This window comes from Dreissena polymorpha, chromosome 6 (assembly GCF_020536995.1).
Source record: "Dreissena polymorpha isolate Duluth1 chromosome 6, UMN_Dpol_1.0, whole genome shotgun sequence".
In the NCBI taxonomy this organism is placed as follows: Eukaryota; Metazoa; Mollusca; class Bivalvia; order Myida; family Dreissenidae; genus Dreissena; species Dreissena polymorpha.
Window position 1 is genome coordinate 806342 of NC_068360.1, and position 19544 is coordinate 825885.

The following is a 19544-nucleotide window of genomic DNA, read 5'->3' on the forward strand; positions in this document are numbered from 1 at the left end:
GGGGTCATCTGCTAGTCATTATCAGGGGTGGCGAAATCAAATGTCCGAGTTGCCCGAGTCGTACATTTGCTTGTCTGGGCAACTGACTTTTTTCAATTAAGTTGTCCGTGGACAACAAGTTTTTTAAAAGTCGCGTCCAGGTATACAAAAATACATTGTATTAAAGCCGTAATTAAGTTTTACAAAACCGGATGTTGACACGCGATAACATTGTCAGTGCTATTTGCGGAGCAATCAAGCTAAAATACGTGCACTTTCCTGCGCAGTGATCTCCCTTATTCTATGTGAGACCGGGAGCATGCCGCATTTTCAACATTCGACCCGACTGTTAGACAGTGTACAGACTGGTTTCTTTATTTTTACAATCAGACGGAAATAAAAAGTATCAATCTAAGATAATCAAAACACGGTCTACCTTGTTATTTAAGACGACTTTAATGGTTAAGATGAAACTTTTTTTTTAATCTTCAACAACGGAGCAGAAACCCGAAGCTTTGAGCAGCCCACGTCCCAAAAAACTAAGAAAGATAATGATAAAAAATATGATCTAAGTAAACGCACCAGAACTTTTCAAGAAACTTAGCTAACCGATTTTCAATGGTTACCAGTTTATATAATCAAATTGCTACCAGTAGCGGAGCCTCAGTCTGATGAGGTCCACATATTGGACTAGTTTAATTTGTTAAGATTACAATGTACTTATGTTCAGCACATGTTTTAATAACACTAGCTTTGCAAGATTTAAAGTTTGAGAAAGTCTTTATATTGTTTATAATATACTGCTATAATGAATGTACCATTGAAATACAATTATAAACAAAACAAGCAAATCATACTCATTTTGATATATTCCACATTATTTAACATTAATCAATAAATGCGTTTATAATTTATATAGACATTAACGGACAAGTGTAGTTCAGCAACGGGCAAGTTAAGTTTCCTAAATGGTTGTCCGTGGACAAGTATAGTTTTTTGAGATTTCGCCACCCCTGATTATCAATGTACCTCTGAAGTTTCATGATCCTAGGCGTAAGCATTCTTGAGTAATCATCCTGGAACCATTTTACTGCTTCGAGTCACTGCAGGGTTTTTTACCTTAAATAACAGACACGGAATATCGGCGTCTTCCCCCACCGAACTAGACTGTTTTTTTCCCCTTTCCTGACCAAAATTGCTTTTGTTTTTTTAAATAGAAAGATGAGCCTCACAATTATAATATCTCAATTGTATTTCAATTTAATCTTGTCAAACGTACTAAATTATGAAAAAAGCAATGAATATACCGTAAATCCACGAATATAATACTCTCTCGTGCATAATACGCACCCTCGATTTTGGTCAAAATGTATCGGTAAAAATTGAAAATCCGAGTAAAATACGTACTAAAAAAATCAGTGTCCGAAATCGGCCATTACCGAAAAAATGTGTCAATATATTTTTGTGTTGTGAAGAAAATAGCAAATCAATTTGGTGTTGTCAACTATCTGTATCCCCGGTATATTGATCTGGATTTGTTATAGTGCTGTTGTTATGACAGTTGCATAATAAATATCTCTGCCTATTGTTTATATTACCATTGATTCAGGGCTTCCGCTGCCGTTGCCAGATTCGCAAATTTTGCGAATAAAATAATCGTTGGGCGAAAACGTCCAGCGAACCATTTTTGTCAGGAAAAAAATCGTTCACCGGACGTTTTTGCCAAACGATTATTTTCCTGACAAATGCCATTCCAGATAGTAAACTCTTTCAGCTTTAGACTGTGCTTCAATACATCGCCGTATTATTGACCCGCAAATTGATACGCAGTCTGCATTAACACCTGTCAAAAACCGGATATCAAGACAAAGGAAACTGACTGGTGTAACCATTGATCTTATCGGCTTAAAAAAACAATTACATCTGATTAAAGATTGCTGCCGATTTCAATCAATTTGAGTAAAAGCTGTTTGTGAATTATCAACTTAGTCACACAATGAACGTAAGTAAAGAAGTTCATAATTGATTTTAATTTCGATAAGTTTGTAATGTTTGTAATGATTAAAGTCTCTTATAACGCTCAAAATCAACGAAAATTTCATTAAGCATTTCGTAAAAAAATGTGCAGCTCCATGAGATACACATGTATGCCAAATATCAAGTTGCTATCTTTAATATTGGAAAAGTTATGACCAATTATAAAGTTTTTGGACGGAGGGACCAACAGACTGACTGCTGGCCAGACGGACTGATGGACAGATCAAAAACTATATGCCAACCTTCGGGTACATAAAAAATATAGCAACTTCCTATTACTGTATAATCCTGAAATGAAGATATAAAGAAACAGGTTATAATTCTTCAATGATATCGGCAGGATACTCAAATATCGGCAAACAAAGTCTTCTAAGATACTCTTACTATTTATTCTTCTAACTGGTTGCTAGGGCTGCAGCACAACTGAAGGCTTAAAGCTGAGACATCATTCCTCTTTCCTGAAGCCTATATCAGCAATCACAGGCGCCCATTTTTACTGAAAATAAAAAGAAGGCCAATGTCCAGAAAACGGAAAATTTCAAAGTCCAAGTCCCATAACTTCGCCAAAAAACAATAGACTGGAACACAACTCACACTTTTTCTGTACGTCATGTAGGTAGACTCACATACCAAAAATCAGCTCTATATCTTAAAAAGTTACCTAATTAACACCTCGGGAAAACTGAATGCCTAAGGCACAGTGCAATTGCTATATGCCACCCTACAGGGGGCATAAAACTATAATTGCTCAATTCACAACCAAACTTAACTCTTAATACCTAATTAGACTTTACAAACTGAACGTTTCCCTCCTCTTTTTATAGAAATGACTCTTGCTCACTGGGTTTACCACATAATTTCTATATTATTCATATACATCAGTTTAAACTGTACAAATTATGGTAACACAATTTCATTTTGGTAAGGCATCTTTTCGCCATGAAATGTGAAATATTATTCAAGCCATGCCATCAAAAGAAGAGTGCTTCTGTCCCAAATATGTTGTTATTTTCCTTGGGGAGCATCCAGATAAACCCAAGCACTCATTTGCAGCAACAGTGTTTTTATGTACTGTAATTAAAGTTTTTGGACACCCTATTTTTTAGCCAAAATAATTATTTTTCGTGACTATATTTTCGGACATACGGATTTTCGTTCATAATTAATGACTCCAATTTTTCGGACAGTATATTTAACAGCGCTAGTTCACTAGATTTCTGCCCTGTTTTCGCTTATCTGGGACCCTTCGATCATGGAGTTTTACAACCGGATTAACGTAATAAAACCTGGCATAGAATGCCCTGAGGGCAATGGACCATTACAATTGCATTATTGGGTAGTTTACAATGTATACCTGTAAAATAAACAATGGTTTCACCCAACAGCGTTTGAAATTTTATAGTATTCAGGAAGCGTTTCTAAGACGTTTTTTACAAACCATTTCAGGTAAGCGATTGCAAATTAGTGAAGTTGAACTTGATTTGAAGCAGGGAAAGGAGAGTACAACACAATAAAATTATTGCACATTTATGATTCGTTTTATTTCATTACAATAATTGACAAACTACCAATTAACATGTTTGTCTCTAAATTTTCAGACACTCGTAATTTTTGAATATTTTTCGTATCTAAATTTTCAGACACGAAAAAAAATAATTATTTCTAAGTGTCGGAAAACATAGAGTAATTACGGTACGCTTAAGGCAATCATAAATACTTGTGTATACAATTTAATGCCTGTTTTTTAGGGACACTACTAAAACACAGTGCCTATACCACGTGACTTTTTAATATCTGTGTTGGGAGAATAAAGCGCGATCCAGATAACATTTTTAATGATGTCTTTTTAAATATTTCACCATTTTTAATGGAATAAATTAGAGAGCCCACTCATTCGTGAGAGTTTTCTATAGGTGTCATGATCTTTATAAACAAACAAGTATTTCTTCAGTAAAGTGCAACCGCGCATTTGTACTATGAAGTCCCCACACAGATCGGACATTTTTCTAACCTTTCAAACGCGCAGTTGCACTTTACTGAAAAAATACTTATTAGTTTACAGTGATTTTTTTGCCTAAAATTACCGCCGATATTCGGCTGCTTCCCAATTGCAACAAGGGACAAAATTGTCACAAAACCAGGTTTTCATTGTGAACAAAAATCTGATAAAGGGAGACAACTCAAACTGAACTTTTGAAATGAACAAACAAAATTAACCGCCTTTGTAAGTTTGTTTTAAAATAAATCTATTTTTAGTCGTGGCGACCTTGACATTGGAGATATTGACGTGATTCTTTCGTGCGACACACCGTCCCATGATGGTGAACAAATGTGCCAAATGATTTTAAAATCTCATAATGAATGACATAGTTATAGCCCAGACAAGCTCATTTATGGCTATTTTTTACCTTTGAACTCAAAGTGTGACCTTGACCTTGGAGATATTGACGTAATTTTTTCGCGCGACACACCGTCTAATGATGGTTAACAAATGTGCCAAATGATTTTAAAATCTCACAATGAACGACAAAGTTATGGCCCAGACAAGCTTGTTCCGCACGCCCGCCAGCCCGCCAGCCAGCCAGCCCGCCCGCATTCGCCAATCTAATAACCAGTTTTTTCCATCGGAAAACCTGGTTAAAAAATGACATTTTTTCCCAAAAATCTGACCAAAATTTCCCAAAAAATAACCAAATTTTCCCAATAAAGCCAATAAGATTACAATGTCATTTTGCGTTAATTTCCTACAAGTGCCGGTCGAGCTTGTCTAGTCGTCGCCGAACAACAACTGACTTACGTACTGTTCGCGAATGTAGCCGAATACGATTTTACGTTGCTATCCACACATCTCTCTCTATATTGCGGACGATACCGACGATAATCGATGCATCCAGATTGTTAACGCCCGGTTTCTTCACACGTTCAAGATGGCGGCAAGCAAACGAGAAATTTGCAATGAGCAGCGAAAATGATAAATAACATTCAAATTAACTATGGATATCATATGGTTATTAGGGAATAATTTCATGTGTGTGTCATTTAACGCAAAATAGCCTTCAACATTTGAGATAAAAAACAACAAATATTTATTAGAAATCTTCACAGTGAATGTGCAGAAATCAGTGTTGGGAAATTGGAGTTAGTCTATTCACAAAGTTAAAGCATTTAAGATTAGTAACGTTCGAAAAGTAAAAGAGACAAACATGATTTGATTGATATGTTATTGGATCTGTGTATAATCAGATCCATATGCATATTCTGCTTTATTATGTTTGTCAAGCTGTACAATTTGCTAAAATAGCATGGAACTGAGGATGTCAAGTGGTGAGGCGATGTTCTATGGATAGGTCTACCAAGGCTTGTTGGATATCTCTATCAGAGGCTCCTTTTTTCAAAATCAGGTTGGGCCAGTCAATATCTGGGCAGTTAAAGTCGCCGGCTAAGATGATGTACTTTTCTTTAGCAGTTGATGTTAGTTGGCGGATAGATTCGTCTAGTTTATGGATGATGTTGATGTTGTGATGAGACATGTAGAAGGAACATAGGTTTAAGTCCTTTCCCTTCCAGGTTTGTACTTTGGACCAGACTATTTCACAATCAGTGGTGAGATGTGGTTGGGCGTCCATCATGAAGTTGGCACTCGCAGCAGTGAATACTCCTCCTCCCACGGTTGATGTTCTGTCGTTCCGGTGTACAGTCAGGTTTGGCGGGAACACTTCGCTCGACAGGATAGCATTTTTATCCGGATCAGCACCTGGTTTTACTCCGCGCAGCCAGGACTCTGTGCCGCATATTACCTCTGGCTTGATATAGTCTAGTGCTGCTATGAATTCTGATCTGTTGGTACGTAGTCCGCAACAGTTAACGGTCAGTAAACTTAGGTTTGTCTTGTTTCCATCAGTTGCATGTTTGGTGGTATGCTGTTGGCTGGAGTTACCATGTGAACTGTTTGTGGACGAGGTTCTGTTTTTTCCTGTTGTGTGTGGATGAGGGCTGCTGGAGTGTAATGGACTGAAGCAGGATGACGTAACTGAGACGAAGGAGGTATCTGTATCGAGTAAGGGTGTAAAGACGTTAGAGGTATGAAGTTCAAAGCTATTGAAGGTGAAACTATCGATGTTGATGCTGTTGCATCTGCAACAATTCCAGACAACACTGGATTTGTTTAGGTGGGACATGTTTCCTGATGGTATCATACGCCGCAGTTATCGCAGCAAACACCTAATTGTGACCAAGTGACAGGGTTATCGCAGATACCACATGGGCAGATTGATGCATTTCCTGGACCAGGGTTGGTTTCAACATCACCAGCGAGGAGCAGCAATAGGATGAATAGGCATCTACCTTGCCTGAAGTGCCACATCCGGTCTCAACTCGACTGTAAATTTCAGCGTTCGGCAAAGGTAAAACCTTTCACATGTGAGATGTTAAGTGAGGCTGCCGTCATGGAGGTGAAGCACTCAATTAGTGGTTGTTTCGTGGTGGATATGTATGCTGATAATGTAAATACGAGAAGAAGTTCGAGGAATAATGTGTTTCCGGTTTTCGTTAGCGATGGGCACAAGGGAGGCAACTGCGTACGGCTCATTTATTACTGAAAAATTCCTGCGCGAAATCTCGTTCATAAAAATAGTGCCGATAGGGGGTCAGAATTACGTCGTTTTTAAGGTGGTTTTCGATTGGATATGGTTAAAATAACCACTAATCATATAAGTTAATACATTTATGTTCGCGGGCAAAGTACTTTCGTTTCTACACAGTTGCGTTGAAGATTAAAAGAAAGCCTCAGAAAATTTCCGAGATCAAGAAAAATAGGTAAGATACATTGCCCAGTAGAAAAATTGCTTTTATTTTGTAGGTTAATCATTCTCCTTTCCATTCATGCCACTAATTGCTTTGCAAAATGCCGTGATTCTGCTGGTTGTTGCTAATGTATGGACCCACTATTGACCCGTTTCATGAATGGCAAGATGGCCGCCATTGTTGAAAATTCATACGACGTAAATATCAATTGTTCTTTTTTTCCTCTGCAAAGTTGCCAAAAAATGTGTTGTACGTGCTAAACATCATTGAAGGATATATTTATGCCGACATTATATCGTAATGGTAGATTTCATTCGTATATCTGTAAATAGACGTTTCGCTAATACAAAATACAGACTTGCACAATTCGGACAGCAAGTATTTCGGATATAGCATTAATGATACAAGATACAAGAATCTTTATTTAACGTCGGATGTGAACAACAATTCGATACAGTCACTGTATTTTAGTTATATTATGTAGATATATTATTTCTTTGATTTCAATTATTCTTTTTGCAGACAAATGTCTGATACTAATAAGTCAGAGTCTCAGGATTGGGAAGAGTTTGACTGGGAGTCTGACAGTGAGCGTTCGGAGTCTGACAGTGAGCGTGTATCACCGCAGCCAGTTCAATTTACACAGGACCGGGCTGCAATAGCTGAAAAGTTGAAGCTTCCGCATCAGGTACTAGATAAAAAATAATTTGCAATTTAAACCAATAAATATTTTTCTTAGTATATAAATGACGTTTCAGCAGAATGACATTTTGAAACATAAACCCCATGTAATTTTATTTTATGGCAATGTATCGGTCATTTTGAAATACATTTATTATCAACATTAATTAATCATCATTATTGTAATTCACTAATGTTTATGCATTTGAAATATATACTGTTATACTTTTAAGAAGTCAGATATCACAAAATGTAGTTTAAGAAGACAGATATCAAGTAATTGAGTTTAAGAAGACTGATATCACAAGATAAGGAAGAGCAGTCTTTTTTTTTAATTCTAAAGCTGTAGCCTAATCTAGTCTACAATCCTTCAGAAATTGTCATAAAAAGGCTACATCCTCTCAAAATTTTTCATTATATTCATGCACTTAACCCAAAAAAAGAAACTTACACCTGGACATTTCATTCCCCTATGACTAACATTGCGTGAGTTGTATCCCCAAATTTTGGGTTTCACACACTTTTTCCTATATAATATGAAGGCTAAGGCCCCTTCCCCCAACAGCCTTAAAAAAGCCTTGAATGGTAAAAACAATGAACCTTTAAGCTATTTTCCGTTTAAGAAAGTCCCTTCTTAAAGAAAATCCAGTTGAAGCAGAAAGTGTTGTCCCTGATAAGCCTGTGTGGACTAAACAGGCTAATCTGGGATGACACTTTAGGCTCATGCATTAAGCCCCGTTTTCCCAGAGTGCGGCTCAAATGTTCATTAACATGTTTCATAGTACCGCAAGAAGCTGCCGTTTGTGAATGCGCCCCGATAGAGTAGATTGAGGCAAAGAAGCTGAAGGCAGCGGGAGGAAAAGAGAAGAAATCAGGAAGACATCGCCATAGGCGATAACTGAATACAATGTATAAGATTTTTTAAACCATTGGATAGGTTTGTTAGTCACCTATCTTAAGAAAATACTTACAGATACATTGAAGTTCAAATAACTAGTGTTAGGTCTTATTTAAATAAGAAGAATTTTGGTTTTTGAACCTATTTAATGAAGCAAATGATTTTACTTTTGTTAAACATGTGTGACAGTGAACTATTGTTTTCATGCTAACCTTATTTAAGTATTGGCTGTTGTTCTTGTGGTGTATTTATAATTTGAGGACTTATTTTACCTAATGGACAATTAATTTTAATTGAGTGAACAACATATAAAACTTGTAAAAACTATTGAAAGCCCCCATAAGAATTTCACCGTTTTGTAGTGACCACTATGTCTGCTCATGACACTGTCGGTCTGACATATGAGAGTGCAGTTGAAGTAAATTGATTCATCAATCATCACTTATGAAAAATTTCAATCTTTGGGATTAGTTTTTGCCTATATGCTACCTTTGACTGACAAAAAAAAACCACATCAACAATGTTTTTTTTTTTTATTTGAACAACTCGTCATCGTGATTGGGAGGCATGTGTCATTTTAATTCATCATTATGTAATGTCGGGTAATTGGACATTTCACAAGTATTTATATATTGTGTATGCACAACAAATATAAATTGTGTCAACAAATTATGTGTTAGTTCCACATTAGTTTTCATTGAAAATAAAACCTTAAAAAAGCTGCAGAATTGTTGTTGATAGCAGTAAAGACAAAGGCTATTCAAGCACATAAATATATATTTGTATGCCCCCTTTTATTTTGCCATAAACTGTGCAGTAAAAAGTGCAAAACCAATAAAAAATATTTGTTATTAATATGTTTTGATGTGTTTTATGTCTAAAAAGGCATTCACATAGATAAAAATAACTTATAAATGGCCAAAATAGCTGGTTAAATGCAAATGTCAGTTGTTTGCTGGCAATGAACCAGATTTTTGGCAGAAAAAACAGCAGAAAAATTCACCTATTTTTTTACGTGTTTTAAAAAAAATCATAAAAAATCTATTTTTCATCCAAATAAAAAAAGAAAGACATCATTATGTTTGTTTTAAGTAGTATAACATCAATGCCAAATATCATTCAAATATTCCCATTTAAAAAAATCATTGCCTCTTGCTATTTTCGTCATGGTGTCTGCCATCTTGGATGACACGTCGACAATGTGGTGGGGTATGAAGAAAGTGGTGGTTGAGGGCGGTAACCAGCTATGGGGCCGTTTAGCCAGACATATTTAGTGCAATGTGCATAGAGAAGTTACCCAATACCAGGGCTCGACATTAAAGGTAGTCCGACTGTCCGGGACAACCAAATTATTAGTCCGGACAAGTAAATAAAGAATTTGCTAGCCCGACGGGACAAGTGGTCATTATAATTGTATAACTTAGAAAAAATGCCTTTAAAGCCAGTATTTCTGTGGAGATATCACTCAACTTTTCCGAGTTTATTTTGTATACGTTTAATCGTCGAAGCCCGAGATATTCCGATAGTTCCCATCTTCCGACACCCCCGGTCTATTCATTACGTTACTCTCCATTCCTAAGTGATGTATGAGCGGAGCGTAATCAGCAGCCGTGGGTATCCGACGATGGATAGTTCCATGAGATACATGTACTACATTGTACTGTTTACAAGGGAAGCAACCCCAGGGGTTTTTTTAAGAAAAGGGGGAAGACGCTGGGCGCTGGGTAAAAGGGGAAAATCGAGCGCGAAAGAGACATATTTGGGGAAAAAATAAAAACTGTTCATTTCAATGTATATAACTCATCTACAGACTTCAGGGTTTTTTTTAGAAAAAGAGGCATGTCTCTGACCTTTTTGTTCTTAAACACATGAACAAGTATGATATTAAAGTCAAAGTCCTAAAATAAAGTTGCAGGGGTAGATCAAATAATGGGAAATGTTTTCAACTGGGGCCGGGGAACGATGTCAATATTGTGATTTCAATTTCATGATGAATGAGTTGACGATTTAAATCTGCTACAGTATTGGAAGGGAAAGGTGAGACAGCTGCCGATTGTCGACTTTCACTTTCACAATAATCCGACAGTATTAATCGATGTTGATTACATGTACCTCCGAATCCTGCTGGGTTTCAACGGTTTTTGATGATTCATTCTTAAAAAATGCGTCAACGCAATTAATATTTTCCGAGTCCGAACGTTTTATTTTGTTCGTGTATGAACGCCAATTGTGAGACTTTTTTCTGTTTTAACGTTTATATCTTGGCTTTCACATAACCCGGATGAAAATTCGACTGGTTACCGGTAATTAATTGACGAAACACCCTTCTCGCGCAAGACCGGAATCCAGTAAAATAGTCACATGATTAATACGATTAGTTGCCCGGTTTCCATGACGTAATTTAAGAGCTATATATATAGAATCACTGGTATTCCCAGATTTGAGTGTTCGTCGGGAGAGAGAGAGAGAGCGAGATCGTTGTACATGGTACAAATTGGATAAGTGTCGACTTCCCAAAAGAAAAAAAAACATTTCTTTGAGGGTAAAATATTATACTTTGGTGAAAAATTATATTTTTGGAGGGGAAATGGTATTTTTAGGGGAAAAATTCTGGTAGGGGAAGACGCCGAATATCGGCGTCACTTTCTTAGTAAAAAAAACCCCTGAACCCTTAACATTTTTTTCTTTGCCAAGATAACAAGAATATTCTCCCTTTTAAAGAATATGCATTTTACGACACCGGTACACACCGATCTTACAGACAACTAAAGTAGTGACGTCCTCTCTATGTATAGAATGATTTTATTTTTTTTTAAATATCAGTTAAGTACTGTACATATACATCACTTTTAACATTTTCTGTTTGATGTTGACAACACACAAGTTTTTGTCAGGTATTATGGCTTTGTATAATGTTTAAAAATCAATAATATTGAATCCTGTTATTCTAGTCAGTTCTTTTTGTATTGAAATTGCCTACAATTATGTTTACATGTAATTTGAACGATTCAAGTCTTTATGATTTGAGCATTTTGTATTATTTCATTATTTTTGCAAAATACTGAGCAGAATAAGATATAATGGTCAGGACAAGTTGCTTTTTGGTCAGGACAAGTGAAATTATGGTCTACTTGTATGACGGGACAAGTTAATGTCGAGCCCTGCCCAATACCAATCCTTTATTAAATTAAAAGCTTATTCTTCGTAGAAATAATTATTTAGTTCAATTTTCGTCACACTGTTGGAAAACACGACTTCGCGTTCGCATGCTTACTACACTACCTTCATTAAAATACATGGTCGCTTCAGTCCATCTCCTTTCACTGGTCGCAAACAAATCAACGCCGTATATTTGTTTAAAGATATTAAATTTTATTGTTTCTCTTTCCAAAACGTCCGCCATTTAGGTATATTTCATTTCCGCAAAATGACAGAGATGAAGAGAAAAGTAAAACTGGTTATTACAACAACCGATTAAAAGGTTGAACACCATCTTATAATTGTGTGTGTTTTCGAGCCGCAGGAATTTAAAGCTGGTTCAATGTCTGCTTACTGGCTAAGTCACTGGGAGGTCCCTGAAGTAGGAGCATTCTTTAGATCGCCCTAATGATACTAAGTATTGGTCCTACCCAGGAAACAGTTTGTTTCATCAAATGTCTCATTTCAACTTAACAGCTTGCAAACGCATTTAATTTTAGCATACACTGATTTAACATAATCAAAATTATGTGATGTGTTATTAATCAATTTTGATTGTCATTAATTTTTTTAATCCAATAAGTTTAAGACTGTCAAATTACACACACTACATGGGTTTTCCTCGCTTCATTGGGAAAAGGCCCTAGCCTATGGATTTTAGGAAGAACATGCTTATTTTTGGGAATAAATTGCTCATTTTGGGGAAATTCTAGCTAACATTACTGCTTTGGGAAATGAAAAAAGCCTCTGTAAGTTAGGATTTTGGGGAAAACTGCATGATTTTAAAGAAATGTTCAATTGGGAAGCAGCCTTTAATAGGCCTCTGTAATATAAGGCTGAAAACCCCTGCACTAAGTATTAAAAGCCATACCTGGAGCTTTGGTCTGTGTACTATGGACTTCATCAGCAGAATGATTTCGACTGTTGGGAAATATAAATACCGCTAATTGTCTTTTTTTTTTATTATCATTGTATAATTATGTGGAACAGAATGAGAGCATACTTGATTTGCAATTAAAATATTTCATAAATACAGGTATCTTGCCCAGTTCTAATTTTCTTTCGCAAACTATTGTGGAAAAAATAAAATTGTTTCGCCACTAAAAATCTAGCCATTTTGTAGCAATTCATAAATCACAGTCTAAACTGCATACATTTAGTTTGTAGCCGTATACATGTAGTTACAATTTGAATGCAAATAAACACAAGCACATCGGTTGAATTGACATCCCCCGTCAATATGCTTCAGGACACAAAAGTGTTATATTTGACACTCAAAAAGCATTTTTTCAACATACAAAGGGCCATAACTCCGTTATTAACAGATGGTGTACAATGCCATTTGGCTGCATCATCCTCATATCTCTATATATATACTCATACCAAGTTTCAATGAAATCCGCCAAAGCACTTACAAGATATGTCTCCGGACGGATGGAAAGACAGACGGACAGACAACGCCAAAACAATATCCCTCTGCCTATGGCAGAAGAATATAATGTTATATCATCCATGTTTTTTTTATTTAAACATTCAAATAACACATAAAATAAAACATAGATTATCAGTAATCATATGAGCTAATTTAATTGTCGGTCATTCTCTTTTTTGGCTAAGCTGCATGAAGCATGTAAATGATGTTAGTATATATATATTTAGTACATATATAAAAAGGTATGTGGTATTGTGTGGAGATACAAAACACTTCACGTTATTTATTTGAACATAAAATAATAGTTACACAATAAGTAATACTAAAACACTGTCATCAATTTACAAGAATATTTACGCATATGAAATTACAAAGTGATGTTATTTTTTGAAAAACTGTGGAATCAATGAAGTAACATTGTATTACCTTTTACAAAATTAGAATACTTGTTTTGTACTAGCCAAAGACCTATGGTACAATTTTAAGCTCTTTTACCCTATTATACTCACGTCGTCAAACGTGCTTTGGTTCATTGTGAAAAACTTCGTCATTATTCACCTCAAATTGAAGAAATAAGATTTTTATTCTGGGTAATATGTTTATTTTGGTATGAATAAAAAAACTAGATTTAAGTACAATTTATGGGTTTAAATTCTCATTTAATATCTTCTTTTATTAGTATTACCAGTTTTCCTGTCAATGTTACACATGCAAGTTAATATACAAACATATTTTAACAGATAGCTGTGAGATTACTATTAAAACACAAACAAAAGCTTTGAGATGACTATAATTCGCCGGCCGCGGCAAATGATCACACGATTAAAATCAATCAACAACGCAAACTGATAATTGAAGTTAGGATCCCGTCTTTTAACTAATTCTCAAGAATAAAGAAAAAAACACACAAAGCATCTTCTTCAGTTCGCTAATTGATCCGACGAATAACACGCGCGTGAAACGTTTGTTATTTTCTTTTCGCGAAATCCTTGCCCACAATACTGAAGGCTTAATTTAATTACCAAAAGAAAAAAAAACTGGATAACAAACAAAACTTTAATAACCTATAACTCATGAATAAGATCTAAATAAAAAGAGAATTAAACAATTTAAAAAATCCACACAATCAATATTGAAATAAGTCTTACTGAAACCGTTTTAATCAGAGACCTAGATCTATGTGTCCACATATATCTATCCGTTTTGAAATAATAATATTTTATAAGGTTTTAACTGTTTGAAATACCAAATTATACAAGAATATTTTATCAGCAAAAGCCTTTCAAATAAACTATTCAACAGCATTCTCGCCGCGATTTGGAAGTTCTTAGTGCTATTTCTTCAACGATCGCGGCATTATAAATTCTTATTGTAGGTAAATAATATCGAGATTTTATAATTTTAATGGAATTTTGTTTTAAAGGAAATCCTTTCTTATGCACGGGCATTAAGCCCGGTTTTCCAACTGCGCGACTCAGCACATGTTACATGTATAAAGTTTTTTTATAAAAGAGGCAAGAAAATAAAACGCCAGGAACCCTTTCATTCATACTGAAAGATTGTACATCTGTAATCCTTAAAGATCAAATTATATTAAAGTTTTGTTTGTAAATTTTAATAATCACACATCTTTTTAATGACGTGGGCATTGTTTCATGCAATGAAAGTAAGGTATCTTACGAGTGAATATTCTCACAAACGGAAGTTGTCGGGCTTATAGGATAAGACCAATAATATAGGATTTGATAAACATGTACTTTAAAGTATACTCAGTTGCTATGGTATCTTATTTGAACCATTGTCGAAAATACGCTTCATTTACATTTGTATTTGTTCAAAGATCGTGCAAGTATTTAGATATATGCCCTACATGTTGTACTCAATAGTTTATGGTCATGGTCAGCCGTGCACCAACGTTATATGGGCCGTCCAGTATTTGGATATACATGTATGCCTTGCACATTGTTCTCATTATTACATGGTCCCTTGTCAGCCGCGCACAATCTTTATAGAAGACATCCAGTATTTGGATATATGCCTTACAGTTTGTAAATATGGTTTTGGTTTTGTTTGGGTTGCCCAGGACGTAGGCGATATGACTATATTTTTACAATATTTTAAACAGCGTATACAAGACTGTAAAACCCAAGACTGGCACAATGAGATAAATGCATCTCCGCGCTGCGACACTTACAAACTTTTTAAATCACTTTTAACTCCGGAGAAATATTTAACTATAGATGTACCCTTTAAGTCACGTCGCGCATATGCTCGTTTTAGGTGTTCCAATCATAAATTGAACATTGAGCTTGGAAGGCATTTTAACGTACAGCGCGAAAACCGAACATGCTTATTTTGTTAAAAAGATTTGACGTACATGTATTGGAGAACGAATTCCATGCTTTCTTTGAGTGCCCCCAGTACACAGATATAAGAACAAGTTATTTGCATAATTGGTATAACGGCCAAAGAAACGAAACGTCATTTAATATTTTAATGAGCAGCACTGATATCACTGTTATAAAACAATTAACTTTCTATGTTACGAAATTAATGAATGTCATTGGGAATATAAAATTACCTTGATTACAAACTTTTTGTTTTTGTTATATTTTGTGTTGTATAATATTGTGTATATTGTTGAAACACAAGTGTAAAATCACAATGTATACAAGGTGGCATTTATCATTGTATAATGTTATTGTAAATGAATGCTGTATTTTGGGCCGGAGGCCTTTATTTACATGTTATCTAATAAATCTTGAATCTTGAAATCTTGAGTTTGTACTCGTCATTTCATGGTCCCATGTCCGCCGCATAATCTTTATACAGGACATCCAGTATATGGATTAATGCCTTACTTGTAATACTCAATGTTACAATCAGTGTCAGCCGCGCGCTTACTTTATTGGGGACATAGGTATTTGGACACTGGCCTCACATTTTATTCTCAGTATTACATGGTCACTGTCAGCCGTGAACCAACGTTACGCGAGAAATTCAATATTTGAACATGTGAGTTACATATTCCTTTATTAGCCGCACACCATCTGAATTCCAGGACATCCAGTATTTGGATATATGGCTTACATATTGTACTCAAGAGTAACATGGTCAGTTTATTGAAAACATGAAAAAGAATACTGAATGACAATATTTTATTATTTAAATGACCACAAACATGAAAATATGTACAATTTTATTGCGAGACATTACAACACATTTTAAATTAGACATAAGATGAACATGGTATAAAACAACAATACTAGGAAAAAAGGTCATATTGAAATACAGTAATGAAATTTCATTTATTAGTTGATTAAAATTAAACAAGGGACAAAATTGTCACAAAACCTGGTTTAAAAAAATTAAATATTTATAACTAGAGCTTTGTCACAGACGTGTACCAAGTAATTTTCAAATCTCACAATGAATGACATAAGTATGGCCCGGACAAGCTCATTTATGGCCAATTTTGTCTTTGAACTCCAAGTGTGACCTTGACCTTGGAGATATTGACGTAATTCTTTCGCATGACACACCGTCTTATGATTGTGAACAAATGTACAGAGTAATTTTCAATCTCACAATAAATGACATACATGTAGTTATGGCCCGGACAAGCTCATTTATGGTTATTTTTGACCTTTGAACTCAAAGTGTGACCTTGACGTTGCAGATATCGACAATTCTTTGGCATGACACACCGTCCAATGATAGTGAACAAATGTACCAATTTATTTAAAATCTCACAATGAATGACATAGTTATGGCCCGGACAAGCGCGCATTTATGGCCATTTTTTTATTCCTTTGAACTCAAAGTGTGACCTTGACCTTGGAGATATCGACATAATTCTTTCGCATGACACACCTTCCAATAATGGTGAACAAATGTGCCAAATGATTTAAAATCTCACAATGAAAGACATAGTTATGGCCTGGACAAGCTCATTTATTGCCATTTTTGACCTTTGAACTCTAAGTGTGACCCTCACCTTGGAGTTAGTAACTTAATTCTTTCATGCGACACACCGTCCAATAATGGTGAACAAATGTGCCAAATGATTTTAAAATCTCACAATGAATGACATAGTTATGGCCTGGACAAGCTCATTTATGGCCATTTTAGACCTTTGAACTCTAAGTGTGACCTTGACCTTGGAGATATTGACGTAATTCTATCGCGCGAAACAACGTCAATGTGCTCAAGTAAGCTAAAAAAATATCAAAAACAAGCATCAGAAGGCATTAAACATTGCAATATCAAATAAAAATACAAAGGCAAATCAAAGCTGAATTTAAGTGACATATTAGGCTCATTTGCATATCTATTGATACTTTGGCTTTGCTTTGTCACCAATCACTAAAAATACCCGAGAGACAGTTTTGACTGGGATGAAATTAACTGACTCACTTAGGAATAAGAGCATAGGTTTGGGATATGTCAATAAATTCACAAAAAAATTGTGTCTCGCATATCTTCACTGCAAGCTTATGACGAGGTACAAAATTTGTCACTTAAAAAAACAGAAGCTTGCTCCACTAAGTTACCATGAGGTGGGGAAAAGGCATAAATTATGTAAAAATTTACTTAAGAATTGAATATCATTTTTCCGCATTTCATCAGTGTATGAACTGTTGGAAAAATTACGCCTAATTTGCATAAACACCAACGTAATTACAACACAAATTTATCTTAAAGCTGAAATTCTATCGTGGTAAGGGTCATAAAAGTCCTTTTTAATCTAGCGTATGAAACTATTTTCAATTTCGGTTTCATCGCGCACAAAATATAATGTCACTTCACTATTGACCAATAAAAAACACCATTAAGTTTTGCGGAAAACATAATGTCATTTTGGCAACTTGTTTATGACCAGAAAGTAGCGCCATGATTATTCATGTTTAAATTTGCATAAAAGGTGGGTTCATCAAAAAATGAAAATGAAAAACCAGTCACATGAACAAATTATCCAATCAGAATAGAGCATTCATATGAAAGTGACAGAAGTTGTAATTATTTGTCCATAACTCTGTCCTCTGTGATTCAGCGCACATGGAAAGTGCGTCTTGAACATCTGCACTTCATGCTTAGAAATACTTTACCAGTTAAGATATTCAAAAACATTCATAAACATACTCCTCTCACAAAAATTATCTTAACAGTTTAAGAACTAATGTGTACAGTTTCATAAGAAATCATAACACTTATAGACAGGCATTGGTCTTGCACCAAAGTTCTGTTAACAATTAACAAAAATAATGTGTACTTTTTCATATAAATCTAACTAATAGCTAATAATATATCTGGCACAAAAGTTGTTTTAACAATTCACAATATAATGTGTAAAATTTCATAAGAATTCTTTTCACTCATAGCTAGTCATAGGTCTGGCAGAAAAGTTGATATATAACATTTCACAATCTAATGTATTGTTTCATTAGAAATCTTCTCACTAATAGCTAGACATAGTTCACACACTAAATATCTCATAACAATTCACAATCTGTGTACAATTTCATTACAAAACTTCAAACTAACAGCTTCATTAGAATGTCACTAGTACCTAATCATAGGTCTGGCACTTGAGTTCCCTTAACAATTCATAATAAAATGCATACAAAAAACTTCTAACAGATAGTCATAGGCATATCGTTTGCACTTAAGTTCTCATAACAATTCACAATCTAATGTGCACAGCTTCATTCCAAAACTTCTAACTAACAGCCAGTCATAGCCATATCTTTTGAAATAAAGTTCTCATAACAATTCACAATCTAACGTGCACAGCTTCATTAAAAACCTCACTAATAGCTAGTCATACGTCTGGCACTCAAGTTCCAATAACAAATAATCTATAAAATAAGCCAGTAGATAATAATATAACCCAAACAGTTAACACAAGCTGCTAGAGACATGCAGTCTGGCACAATGGCTGTCGTGATGTGGCCTCGTGGTGATGTTCGTTCTGTCTTCCAACATTCCTGGTAAATTATATCATACTGCTTACAATATAGCCATGACAGCAGCAACGCAGAAGCCTCTTTCGTAAGACAAATCATCATGTGTTCGATGTAGATTCTGTAAATATAAACAATTTGGCATAATTTTTTTTTCTCCAGTTTTTGAAACGCATATCTAATATTTCTTATTAGTTAACACCAAGAGAAATATTTGGGGCCATATATTTGACTTTGAAGGATGACCTTTACCTTTCACCACTCTAAATATGCAGCTCCAGGAGATACACATGCATGCCAAATATCAAGTTGCTATCTTCAATTTTGCAAAGGTTATGCCCAAGGTTAATTTTTTAGACAGACACACACATACAATTACAGACAGGCCAAAAACAATATACCCCCAATCATTTGATCCGGGGGCATTATTACTGGTAATCTTCTATATTTTTATTATTGAATTCTCATTATCAGCGCTCACTGCATGACACTGATGACCTTGTTTTCAACTTCTAAACAATTAAAATATACAAAAGCTCACAGCTTATGTTCT

The 19544-nt window shown here is 35.1% G+C and overlaps 1 long non-coding RNA gene across 1 annotated transcript in view; it reads right to left on the bottom strand.

Annotated features, from left to right (window-relative positions):
• Positions 1-16240: 16240 nt before the first annotated feature.
• Positions 16241-19544, bottom strand: part of LOC127834559 (uncharacterized) — a 38670-nt gene continuing 35366 nt past the window's right edge. The window contains exon 19 of the long non-coding RNA XR_008027993.1: positions 16241-19112. This is a non-coding gene — a long non-coding RNA (uncharacterized LOC127834559). The remainder of the gene's footprint in view (positions 19113-19544) is intronic.